The following is an 18,430-nucleotide window of genomic DNA, read 5'->3' on the forward strand; positions in this document are numbered from 1 at the left end:
TATGGTCACCTTATCTTCGGCAAAGGAGGCAAGAATATACAATGGAGAAAAGACAATCTCTTTAACAAGTGGTGCTGGGAAAGCTGATCAACGACTTGTATAAAAACGAAACTAGAACACTTTCTAACACCATACACAAAAATAAACTCACAATGGATTAAAGATCTAAACGTAAGGCCAGAAACTATAAAACTCCTAGAGGAAGACCTAGGCAAAACACTCTCTGACATACGTCACAGCAGGATCCTCTATGACTCACCTCCCAGAATATTGGAAATAAAAGCAAAAATAAACAAATGGGACCTAATTAAACTTAAAAGCTTTTGCACAACAAAGGGAACTATAAGCAAGGTGAAAAGACAGCCTTCAGAATGGGAGAAACTAATAGCAAATGAAGCAACTGACAAAGAATTAATCTCAAAAATATACAAGCAGCTCATGCAGCTCAATACCAGAAAAATAAACGACCCAATCAAAAAATAGGCCAAGGAACTAAACAGACATTTCTCCAAAGAAGACATACAGATGGCTAACAAACACATGGAAAGATGCTCAACATCACTCATTATCAGAGAAATGCAAATCAAAACCACAATGAGGTACCATTTCACGCCAGTCAGAATGGCTGCTATCCAAAAGTCTACAAGCAATAAATGCTGGAGAGGGTGTGGAGAAAAGGGAACCCTCTTACACTGTTGGTGGGAATGCAAACTAGTACAGCCACTATGGAGAACAGTGTGGTGATTCCTTAAAAAACTGGAATGGAACTGCCTTATGACCCAGCAATCCCTCTGCTGGGCATACACACTGAGAAAACAAGAATTGAAAGAGACATGTGTACCCCAATGTTCATCGCAGCACTGTTTATAATAGCCAGGACATGGAAGCAACCTAGATGTCCATCAGCAGATGAATGGATAAGAAAGCTGTGGTACATATATACACAATGGAGTATTACTCAGCCATTAAAAAGAATACATTTGAATCAGTTCTAATGAGGTGGATGAAACTGGAGCCTGTTATACAGAGTGAAGTAAGTCAGAAAGAAAAACACCAATACAGTATACTAACGCATATATATGGAATTTAGAAAGATGGTACCGATAACCCTATATGTGAGGCAGCAAAAGAGATACAGATTTTTATAGAACAGTCTTTTGGACTCTGTGGGAGAGGGTGAGGGTGGGATGATTTGGGAGAATGGCATTGAAACATATAAATTATCACATGTGAAGCAGATCGCCAGTCCAGGTTCGATGCATGAGACAGGGTGCTCAGGGCTGGTGCACTGGGATGACGCAGAGGGATGGGATGGGGAAGAAGGTGGGAGGGGGCTTCAGGATGGGGAACGCATGTACACCCATGGCGAATTCATGTCAATGTATGGCAAAACCAATACAATATTGTAAAGTAATTAGCCTCCACAAAATAAATAATTAAAAAAAATTCACAATTAAATAAACATCTTCAAAATTAAAAAAATAAACTCAAGCCATCACTTCTCCTGCACACTTGTGATGAGGAGTGAGGAGACTCAGGAAACTCTCACAGCCACTCAGTTTCCTGGAACTATTTGTCTTTCACTTCTTTTTCTTTGGCCATGCCATGCAGCATGGAGGATCCTAGTTCCCTGACCAAGGATTGAACCCGTGCTCCCTGCAGTGGAAATGTGGAGTCCTAATCACTACTGCCAGGGGAGTCTTGTCTTTCACTTCTTTCCCCTGCAAAGGAAAACATGCTTAGTGTTCAAATTTTAAATCTTATACAAGTACGTCCAGTTAAAACACCCCCACTTCTAATGATAACCACAGTTATCAGTTTACCGGGAGTTTTCTTCAGTCCTTTGGTGGTTTCCAACCTTAGAACTTGGGTGGTGGTGGGCTCCATTCCTGCCATGGGCAGGTATTTACTCCCTGGTGATTTTCAAGGCTTCTCTTAAAAGCAGTCTTACCTACACTGACCGTGAATGATGTTATGAACCACTTTATTTTTTTTTCTCTGCTATCAATTCTTGTAACATCTTTGGAGGGTATCAGTCACTGAGACAGCCCTTTTGGGCTGTTGCTGAGGTCATCAGGTGCTTCATTTTCCAAGTAACTGTGGTTTCTTGTGTGTTTTCTCGAAACCAAGTATGGGCTCCCGCTTTCTTATACTGGACATGGTGTGATTTTATAATAACCTTCTTTCAGAAGCACTTGTCTCTTGAGTTTTGAAACTGCCTTGCGGTGGGCCCGCCCCTGGGGAGCTCAGGTTCTCGGACTGGGGAAAGCAGTCCCCTGTCTTGGGGCTCAGTGTGTTCCTGGGAGAGATGCTGAGCTCAGGCCTGGGGGCGACTGGCATGTATCCTGGGGCAAGGTCCCCAGATAGGGACCAGGACCGTTCCAGCTTTGGCGTGGCGAGTACACTCAGATCTACAAAGAGATCATTCACCACATGGGTGGGAAGACAAACAGGGTGCTGATAGGCCCCTCACCCCTGTGGTCTCCCTCCTTTGGTTGTGAGTGTCCCTGAGGCTCTGGCTTGGTCTCTCAGAGTGCCAGCTCTCCTTGGACCCAGGGGCCCATGGATGCCTTCTCCCAGAGGCCTGTCCAGCCCAGAATGCCCAGAGCCTGCTCACTCTTCTTGGTGCCTCCTGCTTCCACCTGAGGAGCAAAGCCATCCCCTGTGCAGAGCCAGGCCAGGCCACTCACCTCTCCTGCTCCTGCGTAGCTGGTGGTCAGCAGTCAGCCCAGGGTCTCCCCTGGGGCCCTTTCTTCCTCCTGGCCTCTCATCCTGGGCCCCCTTCTGGCCTTGCCATGCGGAGGACATCCTGGAGCTGTTTCCAGGGTCTGCATTTCTGAGCTTGGAGTCACAAAGGCCCTGTGGGCAGATGAAGGCCCCAGGAGGTCTCTGCAGGTCCTGCCGTCCTCACCTAGGCTGTCCTGCCTGGCAGAGTCTCCTTCCCTTGTCATTCTCACACATTCTTCTTCCCTGCTTAGTTCTGGCCTCAGCTCCTTTCTGACTCACCTCCTGCCCCTCCTCCGCTTCCCTTAGCTTCCAGCTGTAGGTTTAGCCTCTTGTGGCCAAAGGGAGGTGGTGGGCACACCAGGAACCAGCAGAGACTCAAGGAAGTGGGAGCCCCCAACTTTTGATTGATTTTTTTCCATTTGATTACCTACTTTATTTACTGACATTGTGGATTCAATTCCAGTTCACTTTTTAAACTGATGTGTAGCTTCACTGCCCAATGACACGGTCATTTCTTTATTTTAATATAGGTGGGCATTTAGGTTCTTCCCAAAGTTTCTCCATTAAAAGCAATTGTTAAAAAAAAAAATAAAATAAAATAAAAGCAATTGTTGTTGTTTACAGCCACTCAGTTGTGTCCGACTCTTTTGCAGCCCCATAGACTCATCTGCTAGGCTCCTCTGTCCGTGGAGTTTTCCAGGCAAGAATAGTGGAGTAGGTTGCCATTTCCTTCTCCAGGGCATCTTCCCGACCCAGGAATCGAACCTGCATCTCCTGCATTGGCAGGTGGGTTCTTTACCACTGAGCCACCAAAGAAGTCCCTGTTAAAAGCAATAGTATGATTTGAAAACCCTTATCTTCCCTGGTGGCTCAGATGGTAAAGCGTCTGTCTACAATCTGGGAGACCTAGGTTCGATCCCTGGGTCAGGAAGATTCCCTGGAGAAGGAAATAGCACCCCACTCCAGTACTCTTGCCTAGAAAATCCCATGGACGGAGGAGCCTGGTGCAGGCTACTGCCCATGGGGTCGCAAAGAGTCGAACACGACTGAGCGACTTCACTTTATCTTATCTTTATCTACCTAAATACATGCAGAACTTTGGTCATCTGTCCTCAAACCTTCGGCCTTTGCATCCTCCCCACCCCCCATCCACCTCTCCACCAGGGAATTTTTAACCATTTACATATGTTTTCAAAGCCAAACTTCAGACTTTATTTGGATTTCACCAGCTTTCCCGTTAACGTCCCCTTTTTGTTCCAGGATGTTATGCAGGCTGTGGTAATGCATCGAGCTGTTACATCTCCCTGGTTTTACAGACTTTGTCGTTTATTCTCAGGAGAAACTTGGTTAAGCACGGTCAGTTGTATAAACCTAAACAAAGTATTCTAGCTTCCCTGAGCCTCAGGTTTCTGCTGTAAAATTAAAAAAAAATTTTTTTGGGGGGGAAGATCCAATAAACTCTTGATACGAAACACTAAGAAGTGTTATTATGTGTGTTTGTTTTCCATATGATGAGAGTTTGCATTTCCTTTGTCTGTGTTATTCATAAGCTGATCAAACATCATAAATGTTTTCCCTTTAAAATGTTCAGAAGGGAAATAAAACCCTTTTTCTCCCCAGAATATACGACTTCCATCTTCACAGCTGTACTGAAAGCACAGACTTTTGACATCATCGCACAAGACTTGTACGTGGTAACACTGGAGACACCCGGGGGCCCACTTGGTTTCGCATTTATTCCTCTGCTCATGGGAACGTTGGTACAAGAGTCTCAGGCTAGCTGAAGAAGACAGGGTCCAGGACCCTTGAGGCATATGGTCTCTCCAGATTGATAGGTAGATGATTTGTAGTCAAAGAGGTCCTGGTGGGTGACAGTTATCCATTCTCTCTGCCAAAGATGATGAGGGTGAGCGACGCGGGTTTCACGGGGTGCAACAAGTGTGTGGATTGTTGAAAAATACATTGCTTGAGTGCTAGGCATCTTCCCTGCAGAGATGGAGAATACCCAGGAGAGAAGGCATCTTTCAAGTGCACAGCGGTGTATGGATCTGTTGATTGTAGCTGGTAACCAGGGACTTGTCTGCAGGCAGTGTGGAGTCAGGCTGGTCCTCAGAGCAGCTGAGGCATGGAGGTGGGTCACAGGACAGGGAGGAGGAGAGAAGGGGAGGAGGGGGAGCCATGGAGGACCACAGGTAGGGAGGGGCACAGGTCTGGGTACAGAGGGCGTAGACGGGGCAAGGGCATGGATCCGACCCCAGGCTGCAGGTGCTGGGCAAGAGCATAATGCCTGGAGGAGGGTGAGCTGTGGAGGACCACAGGCAGGAGAGTATGAGAGTTGGGAAGACAGAGGGTGTGACGACTGGGGTTAGATGAAGTTAGCGGTGTGTCCCCACGGTGGGATTATTGCCCGTATGAGAAGCAGAGATATCAGAACTCTCTCTGCCAAGTTGGGACACAGAGAGAATGTGCCATCTGTTTACCAGAAAGAAAGGCTGTTAGTGAACATGGAATCTGCCAATACCTTCACGTTGAACTTGTAGCATCTAGAACCGTAAAATAAATGTTAAGTCCCCTAGTCTGTGATGATGGACAGAGAGCAGCACCCCAGCCCTCCCCTGGTGGGTCAGCCTCTTCCCAGGAGAGGCCCCCGGACTTCTACCAGATCTCTGATTCCCAACCTCTCATTCTCCTAAAGGTAGCAAAACTGCTTTCTCTGGCTCTCCAGTAGACCCCTGCTAAGTGAAGCCCACCTTCTCACCTGGGTGGGCCCAGCATCCTGTTCACCCTTGACCCAGTGCCGGGGTCATGGGGATGGGGGGCAGGCATCCTGGGGTGTGAAGTGGCTTGTGTCATCCACACCCCCTGCCGCTGTCCTGTCTGCCCACCTGCCGGGGCTGGGTTCCTGGTCCCTGGGAAGTGAAGGTCACGGGATGGGATGTTAGGGATCCTCACTCCCATGTAAAGATGCCACAGACACCCAGCCAGGCCAGGCGTGGCCGGCAGGGACCAGGGATAATGAACCCACCCCAGTCACGTGTGGTTAGGGTGGAGCGGGGGCTGACCTTGGGCACCTGTGCTAGGCTCACAGCTGCTCATCTCAACCTAAAGGCTGCAGCATTCTCTGGTGAGTGGTCATCTTGGGGTGGCTCTGCTCCCCTCTGGGTGGTGGTCCTGGGTGCTCCTATGAGTGGTCCTGGATCCCCCTTTTTCCGCCCCTCCCTGTGCTCCGGGACGCTGGTCTGAGGGGTCCCCATGAGCGGGGGGCACACGTCACTGGCACACAGGCCCCCCTCCCCCAGCAGCCCTGAGCTTCTGCACGCTGCCTCCCTGGGGCCAGGGGTGAGACCCAATCTGGGGCAGTGACTCCCAGGCTATTTTGGAGCTGGGCTGGGCTGGGCGGGCTGGGGGCGGGCGGGGGCGGGCCCAGTCCTCTTCAGTGGATAGGATCCGCCTGTCCTTTTGCCCCTGTCCAGTTTGAGGACCGGCAGGCATTCGGGCTGCTGGGTGGGAAACTTGTCGGTCCTGGGCCCCCGGAGGGAGGTGAGGCCCAGCAGCCCCTGCCGCACCATCTGAGCACCTCGCCTGGGTGCTGCCTCGTGCCCCCGGGAGAGACAGGTGAGGAGGCAGAGCGCAGGAGGGGTGGGGGGCCAGCCAGGGCCCCTGAGGACGGCGGAGCTGAAGGTCACGGCTCTGGGGGATGGAGGGACCTGGGGTAGAATTTCAGCCAGGCTGTGCTGCTCCTGGGGTTGGGGCTGTGGATTGCAGCCCCTGGTGCCTTGCAGGATGGAGCCAGACCCACATGTGGGGAGGCAGCAGCTGGGGCAGGTGGGGGGCGTCCGAAGCACCCACCTCCCCTCTGCGTAGTGCCCTGAGGGTCCGGCTGGCCCTGCCCCCAGCTCTGTTGAGATGGATGCCCGCTGACAGCTGGGGCTATTTTGGGCCTGTTGGCTCAGCGGAGGGGACAGCCAGAGGGGCAGTGACACCTGACTCCAGGAAAGAATTTCCCCTGGAGTTTGGGAAGCTGGAAGGCCCAGAGGTCTAGGGGGAAAGCACAGACTGCAGGAGCTGCCCTTTGAAGTCTTTTCTGGAAGGGTGTGGGGGCAACACAGCGGGGAGAGGAAAGCGAGGGAGACAGGGCCTCTGGGAGGAGGCCGGCCAAGGTTCTTCTGTGTGGCTGCAAACCACTTCTCACCCTGGGCTCATCTGGAAAATGGCCCAAGTCCCACCAGGACCCAAGAGTGGCCAAGTTCTGGAAAAGCAAGGGGCTGTAGGGGTGACATGAGTCAGCCGCAGGCTCCCTGGTAGGCTTGCAAGGGGGGAGGGTCTTGGCCTCAGGGGGAGGAGCCTGGCAGTGCCAAGATGGGGGCCCCAAGGGACTGAGGAGCCCGAGCAGGGTCCACAGGTGGGCATCAGAGGGAGGAAGGGGCTTCCCTAAGATGCTGGGGTTCAGGTCCTGGCTTGGTCTCTCCTCTTGAAATTCCTGATTCTGCCCTGTGGCTGCAGCTCCCATGGCCCCAGCTCCCAACATGGCAGGGGGAGGAGGAGGAGATTGTGGATGAATCTGGGCCCAGAGGGGCCTTCGGTGGTCCCCACCCCACACTCAGCTTGAAGCAGGGTGGCTCCAGGGTCCTCTGGCATACCTCGGGCTACCTTGGCCCTGCTGCCCAGTGAGGGTGCCTACCTGGTGTGGGGGTGTCAAGGGGGGGTCTTGTTTTAGACCTCCATGATTCTGCTGCATTGGGAGAGGGGCATGCAGGCCCTGGACAGAGGATTCATCTCCATGGCTTTAGAGGATCTTGGAGTCTCTGCCCACTCTTGAGCACCTGCTGAGAGCTGGCTCCCCCTAAGTATGTGCAGAGATGAGATTTCCTTATCCTTCTTTTCTAGGGTCCAAGGGGCTGCCAGCTGTGGAACTGGCCCCCTGACCCTGCATTGACTTGTTCATGAGCTCAGAGCAGGTGTCTTCCCTCCCACACCTGCTCTGGGTGTAGTAGGGGCAGGGTGCCATATCCTGCCTTGGGGAACCCACAGGTTGACTGTATAATTCAGGAGGCAGTGGTGTGTTGGGAAGAGATTGGAACTCAGGCCCCTGGGGAACTGGTGTCAAAGTAATTCTTCCACAGAGGGACGCTGAGGCCCAGGAGGTTGTCTATGGAGGCGGGTGGCCACCCGCCCAGGTCCTTCTCAGGCCAAGAGCCCAGCCAGGCCATGGGGGAGCAAATGAAGGGGGGGAAGTGGGCAGGGCAGAGGTGCTGACTGCATGGTGAGTCAGCAGGCTGGTCCCAGCTCATCTCCTTGAGGGGGATTAAGCGGATTAGGTCGGGAATCACAGGATGGGGAGCTAGAGGGCCTGGGGACCTTGCCCTGTTTGTCCTACGGTGGGCAGCCCCATGCTGAAGGCCCAGCCCCCGGGGTGAAGAGAGTTAACCCACTTGGGGACAGCCCAGGGCCCATGGGCCCATCTGTGCTGGCTCTCTTTCTTACAGAAGCCCCTGTGTAGGCAAGGCCCAGTTTCACCTCACCCACTGGTGCTGGGGGCCAGCGGGATCCAGCCTGGAGCTGGCAGACGCCAGAGTCAGTCAGAGGTGTTTGGCATTGCTGGTGCCAAACCCACCCCTGCAAGGTGTCCAGTTGGCAGAGCCACAGCCAATGGAGCCTCAGCCAAGACCTGAAGTGGCTGGGCTACAGTCCCCCCACAGCCCTCTGGGTGGACCTGGCTAGCTGGCCCACCCATTCTCAGCCTTCCTGGACTCTTGCAGCATTCTCCATTGTCCTCCACAGACACACCCGTGACCTTCCCCATTTCGACTTCTGATGAAAGGAGGCAGGCACTCATAGCAAGAGCTCGTGGGTAGCCCTATGTGCTGGCTCCAGCTGTAGAATTTCCATTCTTTCCTCATTGATGAGCACCCCCCTTCAGGGGTCGAGGGGATGTGTGGCGGGACCCCAGGAGGGGTGAGATGTGACGCAGGACAGTGGCAGGAGGGACAGGCCCTGTGTCCTGCACTCTCTGTTGGGCAGTGTTCAGTGAGGAGGGCTGGACAGCCTGCAGGGCGGCCCAGTGCTTGAGTGGGGAAAGCCAGTGGAGAGAATGGGGAGCAAAGGGGGCAGGCCAAGCAGGGGGCTCAGAGGAGAGCCTGCTGGAGTACAGAACACCTCTGGTGTGCCTTAGGACAGGCCAGCAGTGGGCACCTCATGAGCCTCCACGGCCAGGGCCTGCCAGGGTGCAGCGAGTTGCCTCTCTGTGACTGGGAGACACTAGGTAGATTGGAGTTTCAGGCCCCAGGAAGCACCAGTGTGTGGGGAGACAGGACACCCGATGGAAGCTGGAGTGGCCAGGAGGGACGGGGAAGGTCCTCGTGGTGACATACAGCATGGCAGAGGCCGCACAGGGAGGAGGGCAGGCTTGCTGCTGGTGTAGTGTCTGGGGATAGGTGCTCAGCTGGATCTTGAGTTGGTGCAGCAGGCCTGGAGCTAGGACAAGAGGGAGGAGATGCTCCAGCCAATTAAAAAGAGCCCATTTTGGGGGTGGAGGTGGGGCCAAACCTTGGAGCCCAGAAAGAGGCAAACGGGCACTTCTGGACCACCATACCAGCTGGTGATGCCACCTGCAGGGACGGGGTGTGTGGGAGGAGATGGGAGCAGAATGGGGAGACGTTCACCCTGTATTAAGCTGAATTTTCCAGGCGGCACCGGGCCGGTGAAGTAGCCAGGGGGGACACAGGCGCAGTAGCCAAGCGGGGCTCTGAGCACACCAGGGACTCATCCTCACCATGCCCTCCCCCACCCCACTCACAGGTTCTCCCGCCTCTTCCCCCCACCATGGATCACTCCTCGTTCAGCGGTGCACCCCGCTTCCTAACCCGGCCCAAGGCCTTCGTGGTATCGGTGGGCAAAGATGCCACGCTGAGCTGCCAGATCGTGGGCAACCCCACGCCGCAAGTGAGCTGGGAGAAAGACCGGCAGCTGGTGGAGGCGGGTGGTCGCTTCCGCCTGGCCCAGGACGGCGACCTGTACCGCCTGACCATCCTGGACCTGGCGCTGGGCGACAGTGGGCAGTACGTGTGCCGTGCGCGCAACGCCATCGGTGAGGCCTTCGCGGCGGTCGGCCTGCAGGTGGACGCCGACGCCGCCTGCGCAGAGCAGGCGCCTCACTTCCTGCTGCGGCCCACCTCCATCCGGGTGCGCGAGGGCGCCGAGGCCACCTTCCGCTGCCGCGTGCGCGGTTCGCCGCCCATGTCGGTGAGCTGGGCCAAGGACGGCCGGCGCCTGGGTGCGTTGGACGCCCCCCGAGTGCGAGTGGAAGAGAGCGGCGAGGCGAGCGCTCTGCGCATCCGGGCTGCACAGCCGAGAGACAGCGGCACCTATACGGTGCACGCGGAGAACCCGCTGGGCGCCGCCAGCGCCGCCGCCGGGCTTACGGTGGACGCGGAGGCGGAGGCAGCCAACCCACCGGGGGCCTCCACCGCCATGCTCCTGGCGCACCTGCAGCGGCGGCGCGAGGCCATGCGCGCCGGGGGCGCCCCGGCCTCGCCGCCGAGCGCCGGCACGCGCACCTGCACGGTGACAGAGGGCAAACACGCCCGCCTCAGCTGCTTCGTGACGGGCGAGCCCAAGCCTGAGATCGTGTGGAAGAAGGATGGACAGCTGGTGGTGGAGGGCCGGCGGCACGTGGTGTATGAGGACGAGCAGGAGAACTTCGTGCTGAAGATCCTCTTCTGCAAGCAGTCAGACTGTGGCCTCTACACCTGCACGGCGTCCAACCTTGTGGGCCAGACCTACAGCTCGGTGCTGGTCGTCGTGAGAGGTGAGCTCCTGGTGGCTGGCATGAAGTCGCTGTGCGCAGTGAGCACAGGCGGAGGTTCCTCCCCAGGCCGCCCATCCCTTCCTTTTAGCGGCGGCTGCTGCTGCCATTTCCCTATCGTGTAGAGAAATCCGTGGCTCGAGGTCTTGGCGGCTCTTGCTGTGGGGTTTCATTGTCTTTGTTAAAGTAACACGTGTGTACAACCAAGTGCTTATCACTAACACCCCCTCCCTCAGGAGGTGGTTGCCCAGTGGCGGAGCCTGCCCTGTCCAGGCTGAGGGTGACCCAGGCTCTCCCCATCTCCTACAGGATGCTAGGTGGGGAGTCTCCCCAGCTGAGCCGGAGGGAGGCAGGATCAAGGACAGACCTCGTGCTGACAGAGGCCTCAGGCTGGGACTGCACCAGGGTGCAGCCTGAACCTGATTCTGGGTCAGCTTGCAGGTCCTGTCCCCAGCGCATGGGGCAGCTGTGGACAACACCATCAGAACTTGTTCCTTCTTGTTTCCTAAGACCAGCCTCGATGTGGTCGGAGTCCCGTCTCCACTTTTTGCCAGCTGTGGGATCTCCAGCAGGGCACTTCAACCTTTGTGTGCGTGTGTCTGCTTCCTCGTTTTTTTTTTTTTTTTTTTTTCAGGGAAGTGCGCTGGGGTTGAGCAGTTTTTCAGGCCAGTACTTGTCCAGTGGCCTCTCTGCTGTGTCATCCAGCCTCTCTCGGCTGTCCGGGACCACCAGCTTAGGGGGCTGCCCAGCCATGCTGCTTGCTATGATTTCACCTGCGGCATTTCTCCTTTTTTCATCCAGACTTCTCCCTGATTCTTGGGGGAAGGGACTCTTTCCTTTAAGTCCCTCTCCACTGTTCTCCTTCCTCTCCTTTCCCCCTACCTCCCTCTGTCCCCGCTCCCTGAAGCTCCTCTGCCCTCTTACCCACCCTCCAAACCCTACCCTTGCTCCCTGCCCCCACCCCAGCCTTATACCTACCTTTCCCTGTCTCCTTCCTTTCTTTCACCCGCCTCCCTGCCCCTCTGCACTGCCCCCTCTTCCCCCAGCCTCTGGCACCCCTCCAACCTGTCCCTCTTCCCTCTCCCCGTCCCGCTCATCTGAGCCCTTCTTCTGCAGAGCCCACAGTGCCCTTCAGAAAGCGCCTGCAGGACCTGGAGGTGCCGGAGAAGGCATCAGCCACGTTCCAGTGTGAAGTACCGGTGCCAGCCATGGAGTCTGCCTGGTATAAGGAGGAAACGCGGCTGTGGGCCAGCGAGAAGTACCTCATTGAGGAGGCGGGCGCTGAGCGCCGGCTGACGGTGCTCAACGTCTCTTCCGATGACGACGCCGTGTACATCTGTGAGACGGCAGAGGGCAGTCGCACGGTGGCTGAGCTGGCAGTGCGAGGTGAGTGGGCAGCGGGCCAAGAGACTGGGCAGGGTATGGGGCTCCCAGGAACTGGGCAAGTGACGGAGGTCCTGGGTGGCGGGGCAGGCAGGATCCCAGGACAAGGGGTGGGTCAGGGAGGGGTGGAGTGGGAGCTCTGGGTGCAGGGGCAGGAAGGAGGTGTGTGTGGGTGGGGCAGCCCTATGGGGGTCTCTCTAACCAGCTCTACCCCCTTCCCCCTCACTCACTGCTCCTCTGCTCACCCCAGGCAACCTCCTTCGGAAGCTCCCGAGGAAGACAGCTGTACGAGTGGGAGACACCGCCATGTTCTGTGTGGAGCTGGCCAAGCCCGAGGGCCCCGTTCAGTGGCTGTGGAACCGGAAGGCGGTGGTGGCTGGGGGCCGGGTGGCCATCACTGCGGAGGGCACTTGCCACACGCTGACCATCTCCCAGTGCAGCCTGGAGGATGTGGGTGAGGTGGCCTTTGTGGCTGGGGACTGCCGGACGTCTACCCAGTTTTGTGTGTCAGGTAAGGGCCGTGAGAGCCCCTGTTGGACGGAGGGGGCCCTGTCCCTGCCCACCGTGCGCTGGGTTCTGCTCTGACTTTTCACCTGCTGTGGGGAGCACCGTGCGTTGTAGACTGCCTAGGTTGTAGATCTGGTTCTGTGGGGGGTGTGATTTGTCCGACACCCTCTCCGCGATGGTCATACTAGGCGTCCGCAAAGTGGGAGTCCTAGTGGCCCCCCCGACCTGTGAACCAACTTAAACAGTGCAGGTGGTTCTAGAAGCACAGCGTGTAGGGGAACATTGCATGTGTCCTCTTTCTTGGCCTTTGGTGCTGAGACCAGCTGGCACAGGGTCATCCCTTTGCTGGGGTCAGGGGTGTGCGGGTCTCAGCACCCTAGGAAGGGTCCTTGTGCCTTGCCTTAACCATCATCCAGCCCAAGATCCCAGTGCACAGAGGGGGTCAAGGCTGAGAACTGGAAGGAGTCCCTTTCCAGGCCCCATGGACAGCTTGTGGTGGCCCTGGGCCAAGTGTGGCCTCTGAGGCCCGGGTGCTTTTTCCACTGCAGACACAGAAATGGCCACAGAGCTGAGACCGGGGTGCTGGGCCCACAGCACACTCTTGGGCTGGCAGGCCCCTCGGGCTGTGGCCATTCCAGACCACCAGGGCAGTACCCCCCCCCCACGGAGGGCTGGGAATTCTGTCACAAGAACTTCTCCCTCCTGTGATATTGGACCCAGGCTTGGGGAGGGGGTTCCCAGTTGGTGACATGGGCCCATGTTCTGCTCAGCCCCCAGGAGGCCGCCCCTGCATGCTCCTGAAGCCCCTGTGGTGAAGGCCCAGACAGAGAGCTCCGTGACTCTTGGCTGGTCCCCGCCACCCGCTGGGGACCGCCCTGCTGCCATCGAGGGCTACCTGGTGGAGAAGAAGAGGCTGGGCGCCTACACCTGGAGCCGGTGCCATGAAGATGAGTGGGTGACCACGCCTGAGCTGACTGTGGCTGGCGTGGCTGAGGAGGGGGAGTTCCAGTTCAGGGTGTCAGCTGTGAACAGCTTTGGCCAGAGCCCCTACCTCGAGTTCCCAGGAACTGTACATCTGGGTAAGTGCCGAAGGCTCTCGTCTCCACGGCACCCTGACAGCAGTCTGTGGGGCCATCTGCCTCTGAATCGCCCAGACCTAGAGTGTAGCCCAGTGCTGGAGAGGCCAGCATGGCTCCTGCATCTTCTATGTGGTAGGGGGTGGGCCCAGGATCCTGATGCTCTTGAAGAGTCTTTGGTGGGAAGGCCAGGTGACCCCAACACAGCACTCAAGCCCCCAGGAACTGTCTGTGCCCACCAACCCCAGGGCACTGGGCTACCTACTGGGTCTGTGGGAGCTGAAGGGGATCTTGCGTAGCTCCAACTTGTTCTCACTCCACCCTGGGTCTGGCTTTCACTCAGGGTCTCCACGTGCTTGCCCAGTGGACTTCCTAGAGGAGGGGTTATTTGGGGCTAGGCATTGGAGGAGATGAGGGGAGGGGCCCAACTATTTCCTGAAGCCCTCACTCCACAGCTCCCCAGCTGGCTGTGAAAACACCTCTGAAGGCAGTGGAGGCAGTGGAAGGCGGCGAGGTGACCTTCTCTGTGGACCTCACTACGGCCTCATCAGGGGAGTGGTTCCTGGACGGGCGGGTCCTGAAGGCCAGCAGCGTGTATGTGATACGGCGGGATGGCACCCGCCACACTCTCACCATCCGCTCGGTGCCTGTCAGCCTGCACGGGGCGGAGCTCAAGTTCGTGGCCAATGGCATCGAGAGCAGCATCCGCATGGAGGTCCGAGGTAGGGACCCTGTCTTGTGACCCCAGGGCTTCTCCAGGCCATGTTTCCTGAGGGATAGGGGTGGGACGGTCGCAGGGATCCTGGGAGATCTGTTGTGGCTCTCAGAGCAGCTGGATAACATGGGGCCAGGTGGTGGGGCGTGCAAGGCCGTGCAAGGCCACTGGGTGTGAGTGGAGGAGGGTCTAAAGAGTCCGACGGCGCCAAGCTTCAGTTCTGTGTCTGTGCCCCGCCACTTGCCTCCCCTCCCCCCTCCTCCCTTCTTGCTGATTCCTTCTCCTCCTCCACTTCTTGTCCTGTGTCTTATTTTCTTGCCTCTCGGAGTCTGTTGCATGATATCCGGCTCTTCCTCCTCTGTCCGCTGTTTCTTTCTACCCCCTACCCCCTTCCTCGCATCCATACCCTGCTGTCCACGCCTTCATCCCACTTCCCACCCTCCTCCTCTGATCACTCCCCTCCTCTCGCCGCCCTCTTCACTTACCCCCGCTTTGTCACCTGTCTGTGACTTCCAGCGCCCCTGGAGCTGACGGCCAAGTGTCCGGCACCAGCAGTGGCCGCTCGGGAGGTACTGGCCCGGCTGCACGAGGAGGCCCAGCTCCTGGCTGAGCTGTCGGACCAGGCGGCAGCCGTGACGTGGCTCAAGGATGGACACACGCTGTCTCCCGGCCCCAAGTATGAGGTGCAGGCTTCAGCTGGGCAGCGGGCACTGCTCGTGCGGGACGTGAAGTGAGAAGACGCGGGCCTGTATGAGTGCGTCAGCCGCGGGGGCCGCATCGCCTACCAGCTGCTGGTGCAAGGTGACACGAGTGTGTGTGTGTGTCCCTCTCTCCTCTCAACTCTGGATAAGCCCTGAGTGGCAGGAGCCGCTGTCTTCGGTCCCCGTGGGGAAGGGTGGGGGGAGCAGCTCTGCCAAGCCTGTGGGGAGGGGGGTCAGATGGGCTCGGGTTACCCTGTGGGAGGTCAGAGGTGTGTTGGGGGGTGCTCGGCTCACCCCGTGGCGACAGCGGGAGATGGGATGGTGTTGGGTGAGTACGTGCAGAGGGCAGAGGTCTGGGCAGCTCTGCTGACCTCCTGAGTAGGCTAGGCTGTCAGGTCACCCCTGAGGGTAGGGTGGGGAGCCAGGAGCCTGGCCCACCCTCGTGGGAGGGTGGGGGCAGGACCTCTGCTCAGCAGGGGAGGGCGGCACTTGGTGGTTGAAAGTCAGCCACGGGGCTGCTCGGTCTCCAGGTCTGGGCGAGGGCTGCTGTCTGCCGTGATTCTGAAGCAGGAGCACCTTCGTTTACTAGCTGCATGGGCACGTGTGTGCTGAGGGCTCTTTCAGCTCCCTGAGCTGCCTGTGTGCCCTTGTAGGCCTCACACCCTCCTTGCACAAGGACACGGCTGTGGGTGCCATGGCGGGGAGGCCAGCCCACTTGGAACTCGAGACCTCAGATGCCCATGAGCACGTTCCCGGGTACAAGGATGGCGTGGAGCTCGGTCGCTCCTGCCAGCACTTCTCCCGGGAGGACGTAGACACACGGCACTGCTTGGTGGCCACCTCAGGCACTGTGCAGGGTGAGGGCACCCGTCTGTGCTGAGTGGGTGAGGACTCCAGACTCCTGATCGTGTGTCTGTGGTGAGTGCACGGCCTCCTAGGCTTGGTTTGTAGGGAGCAGTTCTGGCTGCTCCCATGTTGCACTTGCAAGGCCAAGCTCTCTCACTTCATTTCTTCTGAGAATGCTTGGGAGTAGGGGTAGTTACTCCTGGATTTGGGTAAAGAAACTGCCCACAAAACATATGTATGTATATATGTGTCTATATATATATATTGGAAGAACACAGGTTTGTAATATAAAAAATAAGGAGGAAATTAAAAACCCATGTCTTCTTTGTAAAGATGAGGAAATGAGGCAGAGCAGACCTGGAAAGTGTTGGAAGTGTCCTTGGAAGGTTAGATGTGGACCTTGGTAAGTCTGGGCCCTGGCTTTTTCTCGAAGCCGTTGAGGTCTCTTGGCAGATTCTCCAAGTCCAGCTCTGCCCCATCCTGGCTTTCAGGAGGGTCTCTGCCTTGTCCCTGATGTGTCCTTACCTCTGAACACAGGCCCTAGGACCATCTGCCCATCAGGGGCACTGAGACTGCTTCCCATCACACCTAGGAGGGCTTGGAGTACCTGGACCACCTGTGCCCATCGAGGGTCCATGTGCAGCCACTAATCACAAAGGATTTTCATGGTGGATCTGAGACTGCCAGGGTCTAGAGCACAGCTCTGTCATGACTCCAGGACTTGGAAGACCTCTCCTGGGCAGAACCTCTGACTGTGTATCCCTCCCTGTCCCTGGAGTCCTCAGTGGTGTTTCCAGGGAGCAGCCAGCACTCAGGGAGGTACAGGCTGAGGCGGGGGCCAGTGCCACGCTGAGCTGTGAGGTGGCCAGGCCCGGATGGAGATGATGTGGTACAAGGATTGGAAGAAGCTGAATGCAAGCTCAAAAGTGTGCCTGGAGGCCAAAGGCTGCCCCTAGAGTCTGGTAGTGCAGCAGGTAGGGAAGAGAGATGCTGAGGAGTACAGCTGTGAGACCAGGGCCAGAAGGTCTCCTTCCACCTGGGCGTCACAAGTCAGTTGATGAAGCAGACATCTAGCCATTGAATAGCAACAGGCCTGGAGGAACCATTTCAGTGTGGGTGATGGCAGCGTTCAGCAGACTCAGCAGGTCTGTGTCAGTCAGTTATACAGGCAGCCCTAGAATTTAGCGGCCCAGTGGAACAATCCAGGGGCAGGAATTCAAGCAGTGTCAGTATGAGAGGCTCATCTCTGCTCCACATGGTGTTGGCCAGGACAGGAGGATCCAGTCTGGCTTCATCTGTGTGTCTGATGTCCCAGGGGGGCTGGCTGGGATGGGGCCTCTCTCTTCTAGTAATGTTGTCTGTCTGGGACCATGCTTTTCTCTCTCTTCTGAGGCCATGCTCTCTTTGTCACATCTCATTCTGAAGGCCTCTTTCTCCATGTGGGTGGCCTGAGCTCCTTCATAGAGTGGCAGGGTTCCCGTCAGGGAATAGGAGATGCTACAAGGTTTGTTAAGGGTGGTTTTCACCAGCCCCAGAATGTCACATTCTGCATGTTCTATTGCACAAAGCCAGACATAAGGTCAACCAAGTTCCAAGGGATGGGAAAAGAAGACTTTGCTGTTAATGAGGGGTCCCCGACTCATTCGGGACAGTTTCTTACAATCTACTACAGGAACATGGCTCTATCTGTCTAGATCTTTCTTGAGCATGGGATAAAGATCTTTCTAATGCTTATTGCCTCATTCTCACAAGATGGCTTCCACAGCTCCAGCCATCGTGTTCAAGGTGGGAAGAACATGTGAGGATTGTTTGTGTGTGTGTTTTTTTTTCCTTTTCACTACTATGTTGTAAATTATTGCAAACTCAGTGGCTTAAATTAATGCCCGTATGTTAGATCATAGTCCTGTAAATCAGAATTCTATAGATCTGGATTCTCTTTTCAGGGTCTCAAGAGCTGGAATCCATGTGCCATCAGGCTGAATTCTCTCAGGGTCTTTTCCCAGCTCATCCAGGTTGCTAGCAGAATTCATTTCCATGTGATTCTGGGCTGTTTTCTGGCTGGCTAGCCCCTAGGGGCTGTTTTTAGGTCCTTTCCCACATGGCATCTCACGTCCACTCACTCTTATGCTTAAAATCTCTTTGGCCAGGAAGAGCCCCCTCCCTTGTAAGGTCTCACCTGATTAGGCCAGTTCCAACCAGGAGGATTTCCTTATTAGTGAGTGAGCTCATAGTCAACCGATCTGGGACCTAACTTCCTTCTGCAGAGCTCCTTCACAGCAGCGCCTGGAGTGGTGTTTGGTGGAATAGCTTAGAGGGGGCATGCACACTGCAGGGCAGGGATCTTGGAACAGTCCAGCCTAGCACAGGGTGTCATCTGCTCGTTCCTCTCCTCAGAGAACAGACACTCTCTGAGGAACCCACAGCAGAGTTTCTCTATGCCTTCCAGTGTTGCCTGGGTCCGATAGCCTGCCTTGCTCAGGAGCCTGGGAAAATGAATCCCTAACCTTCCAGGTTCAGCAGTGTGACTCTGAAGGTGGTGTGGCTGGCCCGACTCTGCTGAGGGACCTGTCTTGCAGGACTGGCCCGTGACCACACCAGGGTGACTGTGCCTTGATTTTAGACACTGACTTGGAGGCAGGCTGTGGAGGGGTCAGGGTGTGGACAGGGTCAG

General features: G+C 56.4%; 1 protein-coding gene across 12 annotated transcripts in view; it reads left to right on the plus strand.

The window, feature by feature from the left end:
- Positions 1-14,879: 14,879 nt before the first annotated feature.
- OBSCN (obscurin, cytoskeletal calmodulin and titin-interacting RhoGEF) overlaps positions 14,880-18,430 on the plus strand; it is a 231,037-nt gene continuing 227,486 nt past the window's right edge. For all 12 annotated transcript variants that reach the window (XM_045166786.1, XM_045166791.1, XM_045166796.1 and 9 more), the window contains exon 1: positions 14,880-15,013. The gene's annotated coding sequence lies outside the window, so the exon portion shown is untranslated. The remainder of the gene's footprint in view (positions 15,014-18,430) is intronic.

Source organism: Bubalus bubalis, chromosome 9 (genome assembly GCF_019923935.1).
Source record: "Bubalus bubalis isolate 160015118507 breed Murrah chromosome 9, NDDB_SH_1, whole genome shotgun sequence".
In the NCBI taxonomy this organism is placed as follows: Eukaryota; Metazoa; Chordata; class Mammalia; order Artiodactyla; family Bovidae; genus Bubalus; species Bubalus bubalis.